Source organism: Thamnophis elegans, chromosome 2 (genome assembly GCF_009769535.1).
Source record: "Thamnophis elegans isolate rThaEle1 chromosome 2, rThaEle1.pri, whole genome shotgun sequence".
Taxonomy (NCBI): domain Eukaryota; kingdom Metazoa; phylum Chordata; class Lepidosauria; order Squamata; family Colubridae; genus Thamnophis; species Thamnophis elegans.
Window position 1 is genome coordinate 58,185,652 of NC_045542.1, and position 24,688 is coordinate 58,210,339.

A 24,688-nucleotide genomic window follows, 5' to 3' on the forward strand; every position below is an offset into this window, starting at 1 on the left:
AAAATGTTAATTCTACTAAAACTTACATACTATTGCCCACACCTCACCAATTATGGTGTGTTTATATTGCTTAATTAAATCATCTCCATTCTGGAAATGGAATGTAAATAAATGGACTGACAATCTGTATCATAAAATGAGGCAACAAGAAAACAGGGGAATTGCAATTGACTCCTTGTTTATTTGAATGAAAAATAATAGTTGAATGTTGTCATCCAACTATTTTGCTTCTTGGGTCTCTTCAGGTTTTGGATAAAACTAGGCTTTGATTATCCTTCCTGCCTGCCTATCCTTCAATAGCTGACCGAACTGACCTATAACTTTAATAAATAAATAAGTACATAAACCATTCTCTATACAGTGAATACAATCAGGACTCCCTAACAACAGAGATCTAATTGGTGCTGCTACTTGCAATATTTGCATATTAATTGAATTTTTTTGCTTTCACTGAGTTGTAAATATCCCTGACATATGACTTGTCTTTTATCCCTTGTTGTGGATTACTTTATGATTTCTTACCTTTTCCCATTTTTCAACATTGTATATAATGATAAGTTGTAAATGGTTCTGTCTGCTTTAAAATTTTAGACCAATCAACCAACCAACCAACCAACCACTATCAAAAAAGGGCCACAGAAATAAAAATGTTACAATAATCATTGCTTGCTATATCCACTAGATGTCGTTCCACTACACAGGTTTGGGAGAACATCACTAGATAAACAAATGTGTGAGCCCTACAGACAAGACATACATTCTCTGAATCAACATAAACATTGTAAGCAAAATTATTCATTCTGAGTGTAGTACAGATTTGGACTAACGATTGGGTGTTAGCAATAATCAGAGGGAATTGTTGACATCTTCATAATATGTCAATTTTATGGCAACTAAATGGCTTGGAGCATACAGGACTATGTGCAAAAGCCAACTTTATCTTGACCTTTGAAGGTAGACAGGATATTACAATAAAAGCTTTGTGTGTATCCATGGTTTAACAAAGACTAGCACATTATGCCTATTCTATGTTTTTGTCTTAAGTTCTGCATGCTTTAACTATTCAAAATGAGGTTCTGTTTTGATGTTACAAAAAATGCTCTGATGTATGAAGTTGCTCATAACTGAAAAGCAGTTTTATGTACTAATCAAGTTGTATTATCACTAATCAACCTCCCATTTTTGTGCTGCAGCTTCTGTTGGTCATTTCTGTTGTTTCAACTTGCATGACATGCTACGGTTGGCTAAATTGGAGAATGGGAGAGGTTAGTATGTGTTCAACGTGTTGTGGGAACTCAGCCTTCACCTTAACTTGTAGCTTGAAGCAAAAATCAACTTCCTAAATCAACACTCTCCCAACATAAATACAGGGTTTCCTATTATATTATGTAGCCCTACTCTGGGATTATCTGTTTCAACCTTAAAAATTCTGAGTGGAACAAGGATTTAGGAGAAGAGCCTAACTCTAATATTCTCTCTCTGTGGTCACAGTGTGAGATAGCCAAGTAACAAACTATTTCTTTTTGGTTACTACAGCTGCTATGAGAAGAAGCAGGATGCAAACCTGGGCTGCTAAAACTATGGAAAAGCTGGACAGTCGTTTTATATTTAAGCCCCATCTTAAAACTGGGTGTGTGAAGGTCTTCAAGATCACAAACCTGGAGATTTTCTTTTTTAACTGTCTGGCAGACTTAAAATATGTGGGAACTACAGTTTAATCCTATGGTTGAAAATTCTGAGCACTATAATCCTAATCCATCTATTACAAATGATCCCAGTTTATATTGTGTTCCTACAATGGCAATCCAATTTCTGTAGAAAACTTGCAAACCAGATGTCTAAGAAAAGCAGAAAGCTAAGATAATGGTTGTCTCATTTAAAGCTGTGACAAAAAAATAATTAAGGCTTCTTTGGGTCCTGAAGTAATTAAGCAGGTAAATCCCTGTGTAATTGATTTTACCTTGCTTAAAATGAAGACAAATTATGTTTAGCAGATCAGTATGGCTTCCCTGATTTCAGCAAGGAGAAGTAACAAAGTACTTTAAAGCTTTATCATTAGCACATTGATTTTTAGCTATACCATTAAATAATCCATTGCATATCTGGTCCGAATCAGCAGGCTCAAAGAACTTGCAAAGTCAGAAGTTACAAAAACAACATGATTTCTTCCAATTGCTTTTTCCAGATTAATGGTAAGTCATCAATATTCATTACATCTATTGGGGTTAAAATCAGGGTTATGCCAGTCTAACAAGAGTGTGTCTTATCTACAGTATATTTTCTTCATGTTATCTTTTGTTATGATCAATTCCCAGTAATAAAATCCACTATATTTGTCACCAACCTCCAGGATTCCCCAATGGATTAAGTCATTAAATGCTTAGTAGATTATGAAAATTGAGTTAATTAAAGCCACAAATGGTACTGGTTCCCAAATTAAGTCTTATTTATTGAACTATGTAATGAGTTGTAGGACTATTAGTGCATATGATTAAGTAGCGAATGTAGGTTATTTTATTATATTTTAGCAGACAAAAAAGATAGTGACAGAATTTGGCAAAATTCTCTGCGGCATTTCATACAAGATAATAGAATGATCCCTTCTATCTTTATGCACTTGTGAAATGAAATTAATCTAACTTGCTGTAAAATATCTACCTGTCCAGGCCCCAAAAGACATAAAAAAATTTCAAATTAAAAAGCTTTAGAAGTCATTTTGTCCTTTTAACTGGGAAAACAGAGATTGATCACAGGACCTCTGCATATAAGCATATTTAGAATGCTTTTATGGCAGCAGCATTCTTTGGTGAGAGATGAACTGTTTGGTCCTAGGTTGTAGTCAGGGGTGGGCTTCAAAAATTTTACCAAGGGGTCCTCTGCCCGGTTGCTGGGTGGGCATGGCCATGGTCCCTGCACCACAGCAAGGGGGGGCATTTTTGCCCTCCCCAGGCTCCAGAGGCTTTCCTTGAACGTCCGGGAGAGCAAAAATGGCCTCCCCAGGCTTCGCAGGCCCTCTGGAGGCCAAAAATGGGTCCATTTCTGACCTTCCTGAACTCAATCCTCTTTGTTTATTCATCGCTCAGACCAAGTGATTGCCATGCTTTGGCTGTATAATGCCTGGGGATGAAATAAATATTTATATGATCAAAGATTAGCATCCAAAACAACAAAATAGAAAAACATGGCCAACAGGATCTCAAACCACTCAGGAAAGGGCAATTTCTATATAGTACTGTCAGAAGAATAATTTGGAGGTCCAATTCGAGGCGGGGTTGTGCAAGAATAAATTAAAATGAGATCCTGTGAGCTAAGAAGAAATATTTATTCCTAAAAGCAAAACACTTTGCATTTAGGGGCAGGCTGCAGAGAAATGGGGTACAGCAGCAGATTTTTGTAGTGGGGGCTTGAAGAGTGATAATATTTGAAGTGTGTGTGTCTGTGTGTGTGTGCGCGCATGTGCGCGCATACGTAGGTAGGTAGGTATGTTTATTCTTGTGAACATGCAGTTCCTCTGGGAGACCTAATTTAATTAACTGTTTGTGTTTGCAGACTTTATTCTTTGATATGTGGATTAGGTCTGGATAACTTATTTGGGGGTTTGAGGAAGTTTAAGAAACAGATTTCCCTCTCTTTGTTGTTTTTAATTGCATTAATTTAGTTTCACCTTATCTACTTATTCTCAGACCATTGTGGGTTTTGTTAATATTTTTAGGGAAGATGGAAACAGTATAAAGAATAAAATATATTTTGATATAAAACTTCTCACAGTACCAAAACTCTCATATGTCTATTTTTTGTAACCTTCAGTTAGGCAAAATTGGAAGGTATAAGTCAACAATTATCGAACCATAGTAACTTAAATGGGCTAACTTCCAGAATGCTGGGACCTATGACTCCCATGAGAATGAAGTTGTGGCAGTTTCAGTGCCACTTCACTACATTTCCTCAAAACACACAGGTCAGGTGGTATAAGGGAGAATGGGAAGGCCATGTCCCTATTCTCTTTCCTGCCTCCCTTTGGCTCTGCACCAGGGGTGGGTTCCTGACAGTTCTAACCTCTTCTGCAGTGCCATTTAGAACTGGTGTCAGCTCCCTCCCCCCACCCATCTGCACATCATCAAGATGAAGAGCGAGAGGAGGAATTCTGGGAGTTGAAGTTCACAAGTCTTAAAGCTGTCAAGTTTGAACACCCCTGGGTTTTTTTTCTAAAGGGTTAGGGGTGCAAGGGTTTTGTAACTTGCCAGCTTTAAGACTTGCGTGCTTCAATGCCAGAGTTCCTGAGCCAACATTTTGGTTGCTAAGCAAGAGCATTGTTAAGTGAGTTTAACCACATTTTACAAGTTGGCCATGCCCACCCAGTCACATGACTGCCAAGCCACTCCCACCTGGTCACATGGCTGGCAAGCCACTCCCACAAAGCAGGCCACACCTACAGAAGAGGTTCTAAAAAAATTTGAAACCCACCACTGCTCCCAATCAGCTGGCAGCAAGGGCCGACAGACAAAAGGTGATTGGCTGCTTTGGAATCAAAGCTGAAATTTGAAATTGCTTAATGGAAATGGGTAGTGATGGAAGGATGAGGGAGACACTCAGATGCCTGAGTGGCTGTGGGACACTGGCAATTGACAATTGAGCCCTATTCCTCCCTTGGAGGGAGGGAGCTTTTAGGGCTACACTAGGACAGAGAGTGAGGGTTGAGTTTTCCTTTGTTCCTCGTTTCCTCAGGAAAGTGGCAGACAGTTCCACGGGCCAGTTCAGGAAGGATTATTTTTGACACTCCCTGCTAGCTTCCCACAAGCAGTGTCAATGGAGAAACAAGCAGGAAGTTAGCTCCTTCTCACATTACTTTTCTTTTGCCTGCCCATGGCCATTCTGTTTTCTGTTTAAGCAAGGAAATAAGAGTATTTTTGAAAGGATGACTCATGAGTCACAAGTTGTCTAGTAGTACAAAATAAACTAAAAGTAAGGGTAGAATTAGTCAATGAAGTCAAATGTCAACAGCAGACAGTATTTGGTTGTGCTTCTTGTTATATCTTGATTGATATATAATAAAAAGAAATTATTAGATGCTATAATATAATATAAAACTTATCCATTCTCACAAGAAGCCACAGAAAGATCTGTACTAAATAAAATTCACCAGTATCTCTATAAAATTGTAGTAAAGAAGTACATGCTGTATGATTTCCAACTCTTCAGAGTCAGATGTATATATATGGTCCAATGCAGGAATTTTAATGTGTTTACCAGCTAAAAGAACTTAGAGTAAGTTTTGCCTCGCTCATGAAATATTTTCTTAAACTGGGGGAGATTAATATGCTCAAGTCGTTTTCAGGTTTCTATGTGTATCCATGTGATGGGTAGTCTAAAACTTAGTGAGAAGCAGTCAATTTCCATTTGACATTTTATGTCCTCCAGTGTTTCATTTAAAAAAAAACAACACCCTGGTTTTGTTTTGTTTTTTGGTTTGATCATAGCCAGCAGAAAGAAGATAATATATGGTTAATCCAGTGGAATTTATTTTATTTTAAACTGATATGGCCCATTGGTAAATTCTTGTCGTCTGCTAGAACCAATGATTCCCTGCCCAGTGCATAGAAACTTAATTTCAGCCAGTATGTCATTACTAATGTTAAACCTTTTGTACAATTCTAGTGGCAAAGAGGATATTTTACTATAAACAGAAAGAAATTTACTTTCTTCACTGTAAGGAATGGATCCAAGATAGGAGTCTGTTAGATATTCTTGAAAAGTTTATTTGTTCTAAAAGTGAGAAGATGATACAATACTGTTTCTGTATAGTCTAGATTTGATTATAAGCTTAAGGATAAAATTATTTCTGTATCACTATAGTTATTACATAGAACTTTTTTTATCTTTTATTACTGTTATTTTTTATTTTTTAAGTTATGGGGTTTTGAGCACTATAATATAGTTAAGTTCATACTATTCCTTCCTTCCTTCCTTCCTTCCTTCCTTCCTTCCTTCCTTCCTTCCTTCCTTCCACTGTAATTTTAAGTAATAATAATTAGAGGACTGGTAATCACCTTAATTTTAAGCTACTGTCTGGAAGTGATCAGTTCAGCCTGATGCCCAGATGAGCTGTCCTCTTCCTGGAAATCCATTAGGAAACAAAAGGGAGGGGGCAGAAAGCCGGGGAGCAGAAGAGAGGGGAAAAAATAAAGTCAGCCTGACTTGGAAAAGAAAATAGCAAAATAAAAAAGATTATATTTGGTTTGGGACTTGGCTTTCCCCCATTCCTAGTATATATTATATTTACAAGCGGTTGTTCCCTTCCAAAATAATAACTGTGAACTGGAAAGAAAAGGATTGTCTTAACATTTGCTGAGAAAAATACAAGATATTATTGAAAGCAAGCAAGCGGTCCTGAGGGGTGCAAATGACCACTAAAGTTGCTGCTGGAAAGCTTCCCGTAGTTGTCTCGAAAATTAGTCCTCCTTGCCTGCCTGCTGCTAACCCTCTGAGTCATATCAGAATAGGCCTTCTCTCTTTTGCTTTCAATTCCCAATGCAGACAGCCCCTTCTCCTGCTTTCCGCTCCATCTTGTGTTCTTCGTTTTTTTGCAGTTTCTTTCAAAAGGAAAGAGGAGAATGGGGCTATATCAGAGGTGGTATTCAGCAGGTTCTGACCAGTTCTGGAGAACCAGTAGCGGAAATTTTGAGTAGTCTGGAGAACTGATAAATACCACCTCTGACTGGCCCCACCCCCATCTATTCTCTGCCTCCCAAGTCCCAGCTGATTGGGAGGAAAAGATGATTTTACAGTATCCTTCCTCTGCCATGCCCATAAAGCCATGCCCAAAAAGCCATGCCATGCCAACCAAGCCACGCCCACAGAACTGGTAGTAAATGTATTTTGAGCTATATGCATATTCCTTGGAGATTTATTCTGAGAGAATGATTTGAATATGTAGGCAGGATCCCATTACATTTATATACTTAGTACATTATTTTACCGGCCACTGAGTTTAATCAGTTATTAAATCAATTACTATGAATGTTTCATTTGTTTTTTGTACCATCTCTCCTCTGGGTGGAATGTGGCTTCTAACAAATAGAACAAATATGTAATACACACATACAAGGACTATACAAAGCATTTGAAAGAGGGAACGACAAAATGTGGCAGCACAAGCAAAGTGTCTCCCATTGAAGGACTAAAGCAGCCTAAACCTTTGTAAGGCTCTTGCAGCTGCTTCCAAAGTTGCCTCAGTTGTGTGCACAAGGAGTCGTGCATGGGATCACCAGTAAGGTAAAGTGATTGGACATGTATGTAATGGCACAGGCAGCTTGGGACAGCCTCATGGACCTCTGCAAGCCTTCTAAGGACACCAAAGGCTTGCACAAAAGAATTCAGGAACCAGAGAGGTTCAAATGAATACAAATTTACTGCATGCTAATACTCTCTACAAGAATCTGAGTAAATTGGTGGTGGTAGATAAGAGGCAATGGAACTAAAAGTAGGTTGGACTTAGATCTTTTGTAAGTGTGAAGGGACTAGAGGTAGATGATGTGTTTGACCCCTCCCACAGACTCCACCCGGTCATCATCTAAACCCCATAGCTTAAAACTTTGAAGAGTCTTGCTCATTCTAACACGTCTTGTGACATGAGGCTTGCTAATGCTTCGCACAGCTCTTTCACCTATATGCATATGCAAGTGTATCATAAGGTATGCTTACCTTTGGTGGCAGGAAAACATTGACAAGGTAGGGAATCCAGTGTTGAATAGGATTTTTTGCCTGGGTTTATTATTTCTTTTCTGTCTGCTTCTGTGGAAGCAGTCATCTTAAATTCAGGATTGTGCAGCATACAAATGGGAGAAGAGTAGAAAAACCTCTGCTTTTCATTAAAAACTCAACGTTTCACCTGACTTCATGATGTCCCATTCTTCATTTTCAGAAAGATTTTTCCAAAGGAAATGAGGAGTCTTTCTGCTTATCTGCTCCACCTATGAACCACTTTTATATTATTGTTTTATCCAAGCATAAACAATACTTGTTAGTTTGTTTATTATTTTACAGTATTTATAACTCATCCCAGTCTGGGATTTTGAGTAGTCTACAACATCAACCACCCCAACCCCACCTGGATAATATACAAAGTAAATCAGAACAAATCCTATACAAAAAATAATCGCAAAAATACATATAAATCCCAAATAAAACCCAAGAATGGTGCCCGTAGTCAATAAGCTAGGACCAAAGCAAACTGAAACAAAGCAGTTTTAATCTGTTTCTGGGAATTGCAGCAAGGTGGAGTTGCATATACTTCCAGAGGGACAGAGTTATGTATTGTAGTGTGGGAAGTTATCATCCAGCCCTCTCCCAGAAAAAATGAAATATCCTAGGAAATATTGAAAAGGCAGAATGTTTCTCTGGATGTGAAAAGAAGCATGTTTTAAAAGACAGAATAGTTGCCTGTAGCTTCCTGCCCACCCCCACTTTGTCAATAGGCCCCTTTAAGACTAGCCGGGCTAGCCCACTTTACATAATAAAGACTTCAGCAGCAGCTACAGAAAGGCATGATAATATTGGCCTTTTACTCAGGTCTCCCCATATGGCATCTGAGAACTCATACCTGGATTCAAAACAGCCTAGAGAGTAGCCCCCTGCATGGCACCATGGGAGTCTGACAACCAATCAGAATACATTTCTTACACAGGAACAGGAAACAGAGAGGTGGGACTAAACAGGGTATAAAAAGCCTAGCAAGCCCCTTCCTCATCCCTTTTTCTCTTCTTCTCCACCAACATTGAAACATGTGATCACCTTTTCTGTTCAGGGCTCAAGCCATGTGGCCCTGTCCAACAATAAACCATCTTTCCAAGCAGCCTCCATGCCTCCAGTGTCTTCTTCCCCACTTGGAGCTGAACCCAGAAGGACATTTCTTTCAACAGTAGAAAAAGCCTGCTTTTGAAATACAAATTCTTATAGTGTACCAAATATATTTCTTACTAAAAATGAGCCTTAAAATACAATGTGAAGTCATGTTGTTTATGTTGTTCTATGTTGGGAGGGATTTAGCACACTAAGCCAGCCATAAATTGATTTGAGGAGAAAAAAAAGATAATAGTCCAGTAGCATATTTTGCATATGCAGTACAGAGATAAGACCACATAATTTTATAACGTTGCAATAGATTGCCAAATCATTTAACTACAATGTTGTCAAGGACCTCCCCATCATAGGTCTCAAGCGTTGGAGTGCCAAACAGACTAGGGCCAAAATGGACTACCTGAGAAACACAACAGAAAATGTATCTATTACAGTGCTATTATGACTTATGACTGCAGGACTGTAACTTTGTTGCTTGTATCCTTACGTTTATATTGATATTGTTTCCTGATTGCTTATTTGTACCCTATGACTATCGTTAAGTGCTGTACCTTATTATTCTTGATGAATGTATATTGTCTTTTTATGTACCCTGAGAGCATATGCACCAAAGATAAATTCCTTGTATGTCCAATCACACTTGGCCAATATAGAATTCAATTCTATTCTATTCGTGAGTAAGGATACCTGCAATGTTTTTCTATGGTTTCCTTTAGTAGAACTGTGGATTCTGAGGTCTTGCTTGGCACATGTGGAAAAAGCTTGCATGGTGTGTCAAGAGAGTTCTCTCCTGCTTATCCTACACTCCTTCTCCCTGTCATTGAAGTTTCAGTTGATATCTGTGGATACAGGTTTATCTGTAGAAGAGGAAATTGGCAGAATTCAGGTCAATGCTCTCAAATATGCCAAATCAATAAAGGTTGCAATTAACAGTGCTGTTGGCAGTACCTGGAAGTATCCCATAAATAGGCAAATGGTACTGCAACACAAGTAAAACAAACAGTAGAAATTATGGGCACATACCAGCCGCTTTCTCTGCAAAAGCAGCGGAAAACCTGTAATTCACTTTTTTCAACAGGACCAGACATATCTCTCTTTCTCAGTTGGAACTGACCAGCAGCCCTTTTTTAAAAAACAAAACAAAAATCATATCAGTCTTTTGAAATAACACACATTTAATAAAAAGACTAGCCCGCTTCCAGAAGATTAACATTTAATCAGGAGCTTGCATTTGCCAGGAACCTGAGTAATGCTTGAATTGCATTTTGTGGAGTGCAAATTGGGCATTGTGCAGCCAGCCAGTAGGAGTTTGGCAGATACCAGGCCTTGATCACATCCTCACTAAGCTCATGAATGAGGCATTGTAGATCATTCACATGACAAGGCATATCAAGGGAAGTTGGAAAACACTACTTTAGAAATGATTTCTAAGATTTCTGCCATCTCCAGAGTGAACTAGGGATGATACAATGGCTGCATCATGAGGGACTCATCCAAGAAGCTTCAGTTGCCTCTTGAAAAAAGTATATTTGGGACAATCATGACCTGGATGACTGAGAAACTCCATAAGCAGATGTCTTTAATGTTCTTAGTATTCACTTATAACATTGTAAGCCATTTAATGGCTTCTAGGAATGCATATGATGTCCTCCTCTTACTGAAAGTCTCCAGTTGCTTCTGGTTTTGCAACATAACTACAGAATTTTGAACACCAGTGAAGCCTTTTCTGCATATCCAGCTTTTTCTGCTGCTTATTTCTAGAAATAGCATTATAATTTTTTTTTTTTTTTATAATTGATTTTATTTGTAGGCCGCCCTTTCCCTGAGGGGACTCAGGGCGGCTCACAGAAACCAGGGAAAGGGGAATACAAAACAATACAATACTAAAACAACAACACATAATAAGATAATACACAACATGCATACAACATTCGGGCGGGGCAATGGTCCTTATCCCCAGGCCTGACGGGCGAGCCAGTTCTTCAAGGCTATGCGGAAGGCCTGGACGGTGGAGAGGGTGCGGATCTCTACGGGGAGCTCGTTCCAAAGGGTCGGGGCCGCTACTGAGAAGGCCCTCCTCCTTGTGGTTGCCAGCCGGCATTGGCTGGCCGATGGGATGCGGAGGAGGCCTAACCTATGAGATCTTATAGGCCGTAGGGAGGTAATTGGCAGAAGGCGGTCTCTCAAGTATCCAGATCCACTGCCATGTAGGGCTTTATGGGTGGTCAATAGCACCTTGAAGCGCATCCGGAGATCGACAGGTAGCCAACGCAGCTCGCGGAGGATAGGTGTAATGCGGGTGAATCGAGGTGCACCCGCGATCACTCGCGCGGCTGCGTTTTGTACTAGCTGAAGTCGCCGGATGCTCTTCAAGGGCAGCCCCATGTAGAGCACATTGCAGTATTCCAGCCTAGAAATCACGAGGGCCCGAGTGACAGTTGTGAGCGCCTCCCGGTTCAGGTAGGGTCGCAACTGGCGCACCAGGCGTACCTGGGCGAATGCCCCCCTGGTCACAGCCGCTATATGATGGTCGAATGACAGCTGTGGATCCAGGAGGACTCCCAGGTTGCGAACCCTCTCTGAGGGGTGTAGAATTTGACCCCCCAGCCTGAGTGTTGGATTAATGGCCGAATTTTTGGGAGGAAAACACAACAGCCACTCGGTCTTTTCTGGGTTGAGCACAAGCTTGTTAATCCTCATCCAGTCCATGACGGCTTCGAGCCCCCGGTCCATTACGTCAACCGCTTCATTGATTTGGCACGGGGCGGACAGATACAATTGAGTATCGTCCGCATATTGATGGTATCTAATCCCGTGCCTACGGATGATCTCTCCCAGCGGTTTCATGTAAATGTTAAATAGTAGGGGGGATAAGACCGAACCCTGCGGCACCCCATATTTTAGGGGCCTTGGGGACGATCTCTGCCCTCCCACTAACACCGACTGCGACCTGTCCGAGAGGTAGGAGGAGAACCACCGTAACACGGTGCCTCCCACTCCCACCTCCCGCAGTCTTCGCAGAAGGATACCATGGTCGATGGTATCGAAAGCCGCTGAGAGGTCAAGGAGGACCAGGATGGAGGGATGTCCTTCATCTCTGGCTCTCCAGAGATCATCCATCAATGCGACCAAGGCGGTTTCAGTGCTGTAACCGGGTCTGAAGCCTGACTGGAAGGGGTCTAGATAGTCTGCTTCCTCCAAGGACCGTTGGAGCTGGAAGGCCACCACCTTCTCAACAACCTTCCCCAAAAAGGGGAGGTTGGAGACCGGGCGGTAGTTATTAAGGACAGCTGGATCTAGGGATGGCTTCTTCAGGAGGGGTCTCACCACCGCCGCCTTCAGTGCGGCGGGGAAGTTCCCCTCCCGAAGGGAGGCGGTTACAACCGCCTGGATCCAGCCTCGTGTCACCTCACTGCTGTTAGAAACCAGCCATGAGGGACACGGATCCAAAGCACAGGTGGAGGAACTCACAGCTCTCATGGCCTTGTCCACATCCCCGGGGGTAACCTCTTGAAACTCAACCCAGAGCTGTTGTACTTGGTCCCTCTGAGTCTCGGCTGGAACTGCAGATGTGGAGTCCAAGTCCGTCCGAAACCGAGCAATTTTGTCCGCTAAGAATTGGGCATATTCTTCAGCTCTGCCCTGCAAGGGTTCCCCCGCCTCCCTTTTGTTCAACAGGGAGCGGGTTATCCTAAACAGGGCGGCTGGCCGGGACTCTGCGGACGCAACCAGGGAGGCTATATGTGATCTTTTAGCTGCCCTAAGTGCCCTAGTATATTCCCTGGTGCAGGTGGTTACCATTGCTCGGTTCGATGCGGACTTATCGGACCTCCAACGGTGCTCTAGGCATCTCCTCCGGCGCTTCATCTCCCGGAGCTCCTCGGTGAACCAAGGTGGTCTCCGGGATCCGCCGCCTCGGAGGGGCCGCAGTGGCGCAATCCGGTCGAGGGCCTCTGACGCTGCCGAGTGCCACGCAGCAGCCAGAGTCTCCACCGGACTGTGGGTGAGGGTATCAGGAATAACCCCAAGCTCTGTCTGGAACCTTACTGGCTCCATAAGACGCCTGGGGCGGAACCACCTGGTCGGTTCCTCCTCCCTACAGTGGGGGTTGGGCTTCCGGAAGTCGAGCCTCAGTAGGCAATGGTCTGACCACGACAGGGGTATGATGTCACTCCCCCTCAGACCAAGATCACACATCCACTGCTCCGAGAGAAATACAAGGTCAAGCATGTGTCCCGCCGAATGGGTTGGGCCTCGGATTACTTGAGTCAAGCCCATGGCTGTCATGGAAGCCATGAACTCCAGCGCCCCGTCAGAGTTTTCACCGAGCGTCGGCAGCATTGAGGATGATCATTAGCCTCCCCTAAATCCTGAAAGCCCAAGTATCCCAGTGAGGTTAATTAGGATGAAAGAAATATGCATTTTCATAAATGTGAACAATGACCCCTACAGAGTGATTTTATGTTGCTCTATTATTATCATTTTTAGCTTTTTGCCTGAAATAGTATCCAAATTTGTTATTAGGCCATTGTAGAAAGAAAAAGGTTCTTTGAGTATAGCCCAAGAAACAGGAAGTTTCTAGGGTGCTTTTTCAGCCCTATTATTAAAGAAAGACTGTTTCATTGGTTAAATCCATTGGTTCTGTCCTTTGGATGCTGACCAGCTGAGTGTGAAATCTAGTTATAAATATCATTGTTACAGATGCATGGAGAAGAAGCTGTGGGATGGAAAGTTAATTGAATATTTAACTAGAAAAAGTTTAACTGAACTGAAGGACAAAAAGAGGATACCAACATGAAGGAAAAGATATTCCAAGCTTCTCAAGGAGTTCCAGCCAATTGACAATAGCCAAGAAAAAAAATATTCTCGTTCTCGTGCACTGAGTGTAGTAGTATGAAGAAAGATGGTTGGAATTACCTTCTGCCATCTTGACTAATTTGGAAATGCCCTTCATCATTTAAAAGTAAATTCAGATCATCATTGTACCTGGACAACTTTACCTGGACTCTCAGAAGCTAAACATGGCTAGGGCTGGTGAGTTTGAAAGGTGAGTAAGATTAATACCAGAGCAGGAAATCAGCAAATAAAAACTAAATCCTAAATCCCCAAAAAGGCAATGGCAAACTACTTCTATGATGTTGCCGAGTGAATGGAATAGAAATATCCATGTAGGAACCAGGAATTAAAGTAAATTTTACACAGACTTTTCCTTTAAATATATGAGACAAAGTGGTGATACACTGTAAAAAGACTAAATGGTCACTCTTTGGCAGTCAAGCAACCAGAGGCAGAAAAACAGTCAAATAATAGGAGATATTTAGCATCTGGCCTGCTACATCTGCTCCTGACCCAGTTCAGTCACACCTTCAAGGAGAGTGTCTTCTTCAAAGCCCACCAGTCTTGTATGAAAAACCAAGTACTAGAAGGGTGGAGGGTGCTCAGTTACTCCAAGAAGTCCCTGGCTCGTTAATATAATTTTGTTTATTATTGTAGTCTCTGATTATAGTATTATCGCTGATTATATGTCTTTCCCTCTTATCTCTTATTTTATTATCACCATTGGTCCCTCAGTCATGTATATACTTCTATTTTAAGATGGTATTCCATAATTTTGATGAACTGTAGTCCATAAAGGTTTATGTTACAGTAAATTTGTTAATCTTTAATTGTAAAAAAACCCTCTAAATTCTTCATATCAGTATCTAAAATAGTAATGGGAAGCTCAGAATTTGTGGCTTTCTGAATTGTCAGAAGATGGAAACCATTAATACTTGAGAGAAAATCTTGGCCTTTGAAACAAACAATTTTCTCAATTGAACAGATTTTTGGAAGAGTGACTGCAAACAGCTATTTTCTTTTCTTACTTTTTTTTTTTAAAAAAATTGGCCAGTCAATCAAAATAACAAAAATCTATATTAGGAATTTCTGAAATTATTTGTTGATTACTTGAAATGGAAAAAAATGCTTTTAGAGAGTGTGATGTCGCACAATTGCAGCATCACCCTTATGAATTATTACCTCATTACTAATCTGAGAGCAATATAGCAGCAACTGATGCAAACTTAATTTCAACAGCAAGGAAAATCAACAAACATTCAGACAGCTAATTTGAAATAGAGCATCCATTCCATGCATCTTCGTTCCATATTTTGAAAAGAAAACCAAAAAGGTTATTTCTTCCCTTGATAAATGTGCCAATTATCTGACGCTAAGATGGAGTGCACATATTTGTACAGAAACCTCTATTTGGCTTTGATTATTACCATGCAAGAAAACAATTATTACGTTTTCTCCCCCCCCCCCCCCCAGTGTGATTGTCATGGATAGCATATCTATTGAGTAAATCATATTTTATTTGTGATTTTAGGAATCCTTTCCAATCTGGAGGCTGGCTAATTGACACTTTGCTATTTATTATTGCAAATTATTTAATAAGCATGACAAAAGGTCTAAGTTTCTCAAACATAACATATCATCAGTCTTGGTCCCAAACCAGTTCATTAAGGATTCTTTGATTTCCTGCTCTGAAATTGGTAATCAAGTTCTTAGCTTGAAAAGGGGCAGTCTAAGATCTATCCTTGTCAACCTCCAAAGCTAAGATAGATTCTCCTGACCTTTGAAAGCCCAAAAAGAGTCTGGGGTAGGATTTCTGTACCATGTAAATCCTAAAACTCCTTATCCTTTCTTAATATGCCTGATCCAGGGAGAAAATAGAAAACTGCACCTACAATTTTGCTGCTGCTGCTGCTGCTGTTACTATTGATTGCATTTGTTTGATAACTATTAGTAAATTATAAGCAAATTAGCAACTGAAAATTCAGTTATTCTGTTGAAGTACAGTATAGTAGCTCCTTGGGAATGAAGTCCCATTGAACCTACAGGAGTGTATTTCTGAACAGACATGGGAAGGAGTGCTCTATAAATGCCATTCAGCCAAATCAGATACAAACTGTAGCTGTTACGTCCCTACGTGTCCCACCCTGTCTTGTCAATCAAGCATGTTGATAGATGATTGGACTAAGTGTGTTTCCTAAGTACATTATAGTAGCCATCCAGTAAAATCAAACTGTTCAACTTGGTTCGATTTGCAGCAGCAGTTTATTAAGGTTCTACAGAATCAAATGAATATGATTGCCTTGCAGAGACAAGAATGATGTGCTAGAAAAAGGGAATTAATTTACCCAATCCTTTAATCCTTCAACCATTTTTTCTCCAGTCGGAGAGAAATAAGGCAGAAATAATTCCCTTTATATTATTAGTAGAACACATAGTGAATGCATACTAAATATATATCAGTGTTAATGTTCCTGTCTTGTCTTGGACCAAGTCTGGGATAAAGGATGTCTTAGAAAAATGGGACAATGCAAGCTTCAAAGAAAAAATAGATTCTCAAGGAAGAGACATTTAGGGAGACCTGGTTACCAAGAACAAGTTTAACTCTCCAGTACAGACCAGTTACATCCATGAGTTTTGAAGCAGTATGTGGATGTCAACATGGAACCTTTTTTTAGTGACTTTGTGAAATCATGGAATTTAGGTATAGTACAAGAGGACTGAAGAAGGCCAGATGACAAACATGTCTTCAAAGAGAGCCAATGTGAGGGAATGGGTCTGGGTGACTATAAACTATATCAGCTTAATGCTGAATCTGGGCAAAAGCTGGAAACTGAGTTGGTATTACACAGTTGACTTGTGAGGATTTAAAATAGAAAATGCTGTTTGGCAGGAGCTACAATGGATTTACCAAGGGCAAGTCATGGCAAATGAACCTGATGTTCCTGTTTGTAACAGAGTGGCCAGTTTACTTGAGAAAATGTCAAATGCTGTGTATCAACCTGGAAAATTGAACTGCATACCAGAGGGCACTGTGCTGGATCCTGTACTGTACAGTACTGTACTATTAAACTTATTTATAAATTAATTTATATAATTGATATATTATTTCTAAATTGAGTTGCACGAGGGAACAGAAATTGTTTTCAGAATTGTAAAAACACAAAGAAGGGGTGGCTGCAAAGATTGCATAAATGAAAGATGAAAAATGAAAGAACAGCCTAGGTCCCTAAATAGACTGGCTTTTCTCATCATAGCAATCTCTAGAAAGGGCCATCCAGTACTCTAAAATGCTCAGTGTTTACAAAAACCAAGTCCAGTTCTCTGTCTATATTTTGTTTTTCAAATTTAATTAAACTGCATATTTTTGTGCTTTTCCCACAGTTATATCTCATTTGAAATATCCTCAGCTTGAACTTATAAGAGAGGTCCTTTAGTTTGTGGATACTAGCTGCCCAGATAACCATGTCTGGCAAAAAGTATCTGTAATCTAAACTAAAGTGGTGAAAGATTAATCTTTTTTTTTTTTTTTTTGAGAATTGTGAGATTTTATGTTGGCATGTACCATGGAAATATTTGCTCAATGGTCTAATTCTGTATATGCTAATTCTTCTATTCTTATTACTAAGCAGCAAAAAATCATCTCCACCTTCTTTCAGCAATCATGAATGAGAATACATGCCATTAATGTATCTCACCACGATCTCTTCTCTCCTGAATAGTCACTCTCAACCTAGAAGTAAAGCCCAAAGTACTAAAATCAAAGTGAGTCCTTAGAGCGCAAAGCATTGTTGGGGACCTCACACACCCACTTTATGGTCTTTTTCTGTTGCTCCCCTCTGGGAGGAAGTTTCAAAGTATTTCTAACAGGAATTACCAGATTTTGTAACAGCTTTGTTCCCTATGCCATCCGTCTGGTAAACTTGCAAGATTCGTTATCAATGTCAGTTTCTCTCTCAGTAACATACCTTTAATGGCAACATAGTCCAGATTAATTTTTACATGGGGAAAGATTTTCAGGAACATTTCCACCGATCAAACCCCATTATTTAAGTCAGGCAGAAGCCAGCTCAAGGTTCCATACTTAAGCTACGAATGGATTGCCTTTTGGATAAATTATTCATATGTTTTTTGTCAATGCTCTGAGTCTGGCTGAATCTCAGAGAGAAAATATGCACCATATGGGGAGAAGATGTGATAAGTTGATTTGTGTTATTCTTCCTCTCAAGTTCCTTGGTGTTGTTTCTGATTGGGGTCTAACGATAAAGATTCAGATTCACAGTAGATTCAGTATGAGCACTGATATGATAGTAGCATGAGCAAGTGACTAGCTCAGACATAGAATAAATAACCTCTCTGACTGCAGACATCTTCAGGTGACATCTGAAGATGAAATGTAGCTCCTGCTCTTATGTACAGTGACTGTAAGGACTCAGCTCCTCAACTTTTCTCTCTCCTGGGAATAGAAGAAAAGTTCTGATTGTGTTAAATATTGAGACAGAACCAGAGGACTAAATAGGAGAAAAGAAGCTAAGAGAAGAAAACAACTATCAATGCTCTCCTCAGTCTTTGTTTGGTTTGGTTTGGTTTGGTTTTATTGGACTTATATGCCTCCCTTCTCCCAAAGGACTCAGGGTGGCATACAACATAAAAACACATATGACAAAACTTTAAAAAGATTAAATAGAAAATCCAATAACCTTCCATTGAAAATTTACATCAAATTAGGTAAATTAAAATTGACAATTTAAAATTAATAATTTACTTTATTCTATTCAGGCCAGGCTTGCTTGCTGAAAAAGCCAACTTTTTAGGGTGTGCCGGAAGGACCAGAGGTCAGGGGTTATGCGAAGTTCCAGTGGCAGCTCATTCCAAAGGGAAGGCGCTCCCGCAGAGAAGGCTCTCCCCCTGGGGGTCACCAGCCGACACTGCCTGGCAGATGGCACCCTGAGGAGGCCAACTCTGTGGGATCGTACTGGACAGTGGGAGGCTACCGGTGGCAGTAGGCAGTCTCGCAAGTACCCTGGGCCTACTGTTAAAAGATTTTGAATACACAGTAAACTGAAAATTTTCAGGGAAGCTAGGATACTTGCAATATTCCATTAATGCAGTCTATAATAAAGTAGAATAAGTTCATCTAGTCATGTTTTCTGTCTGGTTTACCTGGGAGGCTGATATCAAGCTTACAAGTCTGAGGGTACAAACTTTTTATTGCCAATTTTAACTATCTGATCAATTAGAATTGCTCATCCTCATCTTGTCTGATTGTTTTCTAGGCAGCATCTCTTTCCCTCATCCCCCAGGGTCATCCATGCATTCCATTGCATTATATATGACATCGCGATGCAAGTATGAAAAAACAAAACTTGTCTTAGGACATCATGTTGCACATCTCAGCATTTTGGCATTGTCCAACTAGTTGCAAATGCCTGTATTTTAGACTGTATTAAAATATTTATTTTTATTTATTTTTCAGTTCTTGTAGGATGAATATATAAGATACGGCAGTGTCTTTTCCAAAATCACTAACAGTAGCAGCCACAATCTTATGATCCACTGAAACATTTCAGCTGCTCTTAAAGGACTGCCATAACATTTCTTTTTAAAATAAAATTTCATTTTGTTAACCCCTTGGAAGACTGAACTAGCTTCAAATAGTATTATCAAGAGAGTTGATATTACTAGTCACATGCTTCTATTCCATACACCCAGGAAATTGGATAGTATGAATTATTTCCTTTTCCTCTATTTTTGCTTTTAAAGCATGGTAAGCCACAACAAGATAGTCTAAGCCCTTCTTTTCCCACATATCAGATTTGGGGAGGGGATGCTAGGTCAAACATGCTTTAAAATACAAGCAGTATCAGCATGAACTAATTTTGTTTATTATGCACTTGTAGATAAGTATAGATCAGATATAGAAAAGCCCTGAAGAGTAATATCTTTCAAATGATGATGATAATAATTTAAAATAAAGAGTCTCTGAACTGAGCTGCTTCACCAAAAAGCAGGAGATGAGACCAAGATGTAAATATACAGATTATTTCTGAGATTAGCAGTTTCAGTTTTCTATATTTCTACCTAATTGCCTCAATCATATTATGGTATGAGTAACCAGTAACATAAAAATAGACACCTGAAATTACTGTGGTTATTGTTAAAACATGCAAATATTCCCAATAGAATTACTGTATTCTATTGTGTTTTTAATGGAATAATATATTTTCTGATCCTTAGCTTTCTGATGCACACATCAAACAATCCATGAGCACATGTAGTCCTGTAGTTCATTGAATCATTTTCTTTCATCTACATTTCACAAAATGGATCTCCATCTGCACTGCCTAAATTCCTATTTATATATATATACTGTATATAGAGATTTTTTTTCTCTTTTCTTCCATAGGAGACTCTATTTGGAAAGCAAAACAATAACATGTATTATGAAAATGCTTTGCAAAGAGGTAAACCTAATCCTTACTGAATGTAGTTACATATGCAGATAATATGTCTTATGTCTTATGTGGTAAATGTAGGATTAAATATTTCAGTAATTTTGGTACCAAAATACACATTGTGATATCCCACAATGGGTGACTTGCAAATACTAATGCAGCAATTATGTCTTAACTAATAGCTGAGAATGGAAATGCTGTATAGCAGATAGCAAAGTCAATCTAAAATGCTAGGTTTATTGCACAAGGAATCTCATTCCACAGATTAATAGAAGAGAAAAAATAGAAGGTTTAAAAGAAAAAGATGAGTTTTGCAAATGAATTGTACAGCTGTGAAGGTGGACTGCTGAATTTGGGGATACTTTGCTTCATTGTGTGGCTTCTTGGCAAAGTTAGTTTTGCTTGTTTGCTGAGCAAAGAATCTCTGCACAAAGTTTGAGAAGTGATTTACAACTAAAGTTGAAATGCTGATTGTGTGATCAGCTGATGGTGGAGTTATACCTCTCCACTAGCAATTCAAGTCCCAGAAGAAAGACAGCTTGTTTGCATGACAAGAGTACATTAGGAGACTAATACTTACTGGAAATTCATTCATTCATTCATTCGTTCGTTTGTTCGTTCGTTTGTTCATTCATTCATTCATTCATTCATTCATCACATTTCTATTCCACAATCCCAGAAATTCTCAGAAGTTTAAATAAAGTATACAATCAACTAAAATTAATATATGTATAAACAATGAAACAACTCCAACCAAATGAAAACTACAAATAATGAAAATAGGGAATGCAGGTTGCTTAACAAAATCAAGGGAAGACTCTCCGAAATAACTTGGTCTTTAAAAACTTTTGAAATATTATCAGGGAGAGGACTAGACTGATCATAAATGGGAGGCTGTTATACAGCATCAGCATTGCCATGGAAAAGCAATGGCTCCTCACTTCAGCTCCCAGACCTTCCAAATATATGAGATCAGCAGCAGTTTTTCTCTGCTCTTCTGGTTCCACTTCCACCTGCCTCTCCAGAATAATCCCCAACTCACAAACTTAGTCCCTGCCCATCAAAAAGCAATTTTGGTGGGATGGGAGATCCAATTGATTGCTAAACTCTGATCAGAAGTATGGAGTCCATAATGGACATAATTGCTAATAACTGGAAAGACAAAATGGTGTGATGGATTTGGTATTGGAACAAACACAGGGAGAGTTTCAAGTCAGTCAATTTTTCTCTGCTCAATCTATCTCATATCTCTACATTTCTAAAGTATAAAACCCAAGAAATAAATAGTTATCCTGCACTTAATTTTGACCAATAGAAAGGAATTGCTTAACAGATTGAATTTGGTAAAACTGATCATATTATGTTACTATTCAAGATTCTACACACACACACACACACACACACACACACACACACCCTTCATATCAAATCTTTTTCAGGACAAGAAATACTATTCAAAATGCAAAAAAGAGTAGGAAATGGTAAACAAAAAGAAATTATAATCATAAGAAAACAGAAAATGAAACAAAGTCAAATCTAGTTGTAACAACATACATTTTTGTCTTTGAAGTCAACATTGCTTCCACCACAAATTCAAAAACTTTTGTTCTTTTTCTTCTCCCCTCTCTCTTTTTGAAGATCCCCTCCCCCCATACATTTTCACTCTTCCCCTTCATCTCTATTCACCATTATAAACCATTATGACAATCTTATGAGGTAATTTGCAAGCAAGACAGTGATGAGCAGGAATTGGAGGTTGAGTCTTCCCACAATCAAAGTCATTTCTCATATAAGTATCTATTCAGTTTTTATTAGCATTCCAGGTAGTCAGTAAACCCAGTTAATTCCAAAAATTGTGATTCTCCAGGAGTCTGAATATCTCAACGTCAGGATACTTTTTATGAGTACCTTTATTTTGTGTTAATATGTCAACCTATCCAAAGTAACTGTCTAACAGCAACTTACTGTCCTGATTTTTAAAGGAATATTTTACTTCTGATTTCTTCATTTGAACCAAATACATCCATATCATCACACTTAGTGCTATTACAGTACAATCTTAGAATTTACTAGTCAGCTGTATTCTTCACTGAAATAAGTTGAACTTACTTCCAGGATTGTTGCCTGGCATTTTGTCACAGGTTAAACCTCAAATGTCTTTTTCTATGACAATTCTTGCCATACCTGGTTGCATTCATCTAAATGGGTGTTTGATTTGTATGTATGTATGTGTCAGTGGTGGGTTTCAAATTTTTTTAGAACCTATTCTGTGGGTGTGGCCTATTTTGTGGACGTGGCTTGGCAGTCATATGACCGGGCAGGTATGGCCAACTTGACATCACTCATGCACACTCAGTCACATGACCACCACCCCCAAGCCATATGGCAAACTTTTTTGGAACTCCAATGAAAGGGGGTGGGGAAGAGAGGGGAAACATCCCAAAAATAGACAACTGGAGGATTAAGGGCCAAAATTAGGGAGATCGGTGGAGGCAAGACAGAGGGGAATCCAATAGAAAGCTATCACATGCTGGGGAAAGAACTTTGGGAGATCGGAGGAGGCAAGACAGAAGGGAATCCTGGACAAAGCTATCACACATTGGGGAAAGAACTTTGGGAGATCGGTGGAGGCAAGACAGAGGAGAATCCAGGACAAAGCTATTACATGCTGGGGAAAGAACTTTGGGAGATCAGGGCAGGTGTTCTGGAAGTTACTTCCAGGTCCATTTCACCATCCAGTTCTCCCGATCCAGTGCGAACCGGCAGAAACCCACCACTGGTATGTGTGTGTGTGTATGTGTTTGTGTGTGTGTATACATACATACATACATACATACAGTATACATATATATATATATGTTTTTATTTGTGCTGATAAATAAATAAAGGGAGACTAGTATAGATCTATTTCAAGCTATTTAACTCTCATCAGCTAGCCACACCCTTACTGGGATATATATACACGCATACACACACACACACACACACACACACATTTTTCTGGGCTAGTCGAAACACCAGCAGTCTTTATATTCTACTATTTTCTACCTGCAAAATCTTGTTTTTGTGTAATAAATTAGAGTTTTGTGAATTTTAAAGCAGACTGGACAAGGAAAATGCTCACATGTATAGCAATAGTGCTTAGACATATACTGCTTCATAGTGCTTTACAGCACTCTCTTAAGTGGTCAGCCTATTGCCCCCAACAATCTGGATCCTCATTTTACCCACCTCGGAAGTATGGAAGGCGAGTCAACCTTGAACTGATCAGGATCGAACTCTTGGCAGTGGAATGCAGAGTTAGCCTGCAATACTGCATTCCAACAATTGCACCACCACAGCTCTTTTTGTATGGCCTAAAATCATTGATAGCATCTTCTCTGTTTGACTACTATGTAATTTGAAGCAAAGATATTGGTTATTTGGCCAGTGGTATGCTATATAAAAAAATAAGCAATCCCCTTAACAGGTTTCTTTGGACAAAACCCTCTGAAAGCTGAGACAGAATTAATGATAATTACCTATAATAGTAACAGCAATAATAATAGTGAGAACCCAGATGTTGTGGATACATTTCTTGAAGTTTTATGAATAATTGTAGAAACACAGAATTTCTGACAGAAGAGAAATTTTACAGGTCCTATCTGTTAGGGACTTGATGGGTCCCAGGAAGCATGTCCTCTCTGGCATGGTGCCTGTCTTATGAAATATCCCCCCCCCAAAAAAATAGACACACAATTAGATTAATTATATTTAAGAAGTCCCCCGATATTTTAATATCAGCAAGCATAGAAGGCCTGGGGACCAGTGAGATTTTGAGATGGTTCCAGTTGTTAAAATCAATTGTTCTCTTTTAATGCTGGATTTTTTTTTAGTAATAGCTTTTTATGTTTTTAAATCTTGTTCTTCGTTATCCAGAGTCACCTTTTCATGAGATGGTGGCCATATAAATTTGATATATGATTAAATAAGTAGCACATAAACTGCTCTTGAGAGACTTAGACTGTGTCAACTTAAGTTAGATGGTTAGGTTGATGATTGAAGAAAATCTTACACCATTTATGAATTACAAATATAGTATTCAGGTATATTTGATATAAGTAACATCCTTTGGTATGCAATTATTTCAGATTAGAGATGGAACAGCCTGCCATATGTGAAAATTAAGGGGAAACTATTTTAAATTAGACATTTTGTTCAAAATGAACAGGTGGTACTTTAGGGACATTTCTAAATAAGACCAGCATATTAAGAAGCACTAGTATTTTAGCCATAGCAACCAAACTAACCTGTCCGTTTTTATGGAATCATCTCCTCATATGATTCTAGAATGACTTTCTTTGTGTTAACATCTATTGAGATGAATGCAGTATTATAGTTCATTTTTCTATATTAATGGAGGGTAAAATTCTAAAGCTTCTGAAATTTCCATCTAGAAATATGACCGTTTATATCATTGGATTATACTATGAGTTTTGAATTGGTCCATTGCTGGGAGAAAGTGGCAAGAAGGCGACAAGCAACAGGGAGAAAGTAGAACTGTT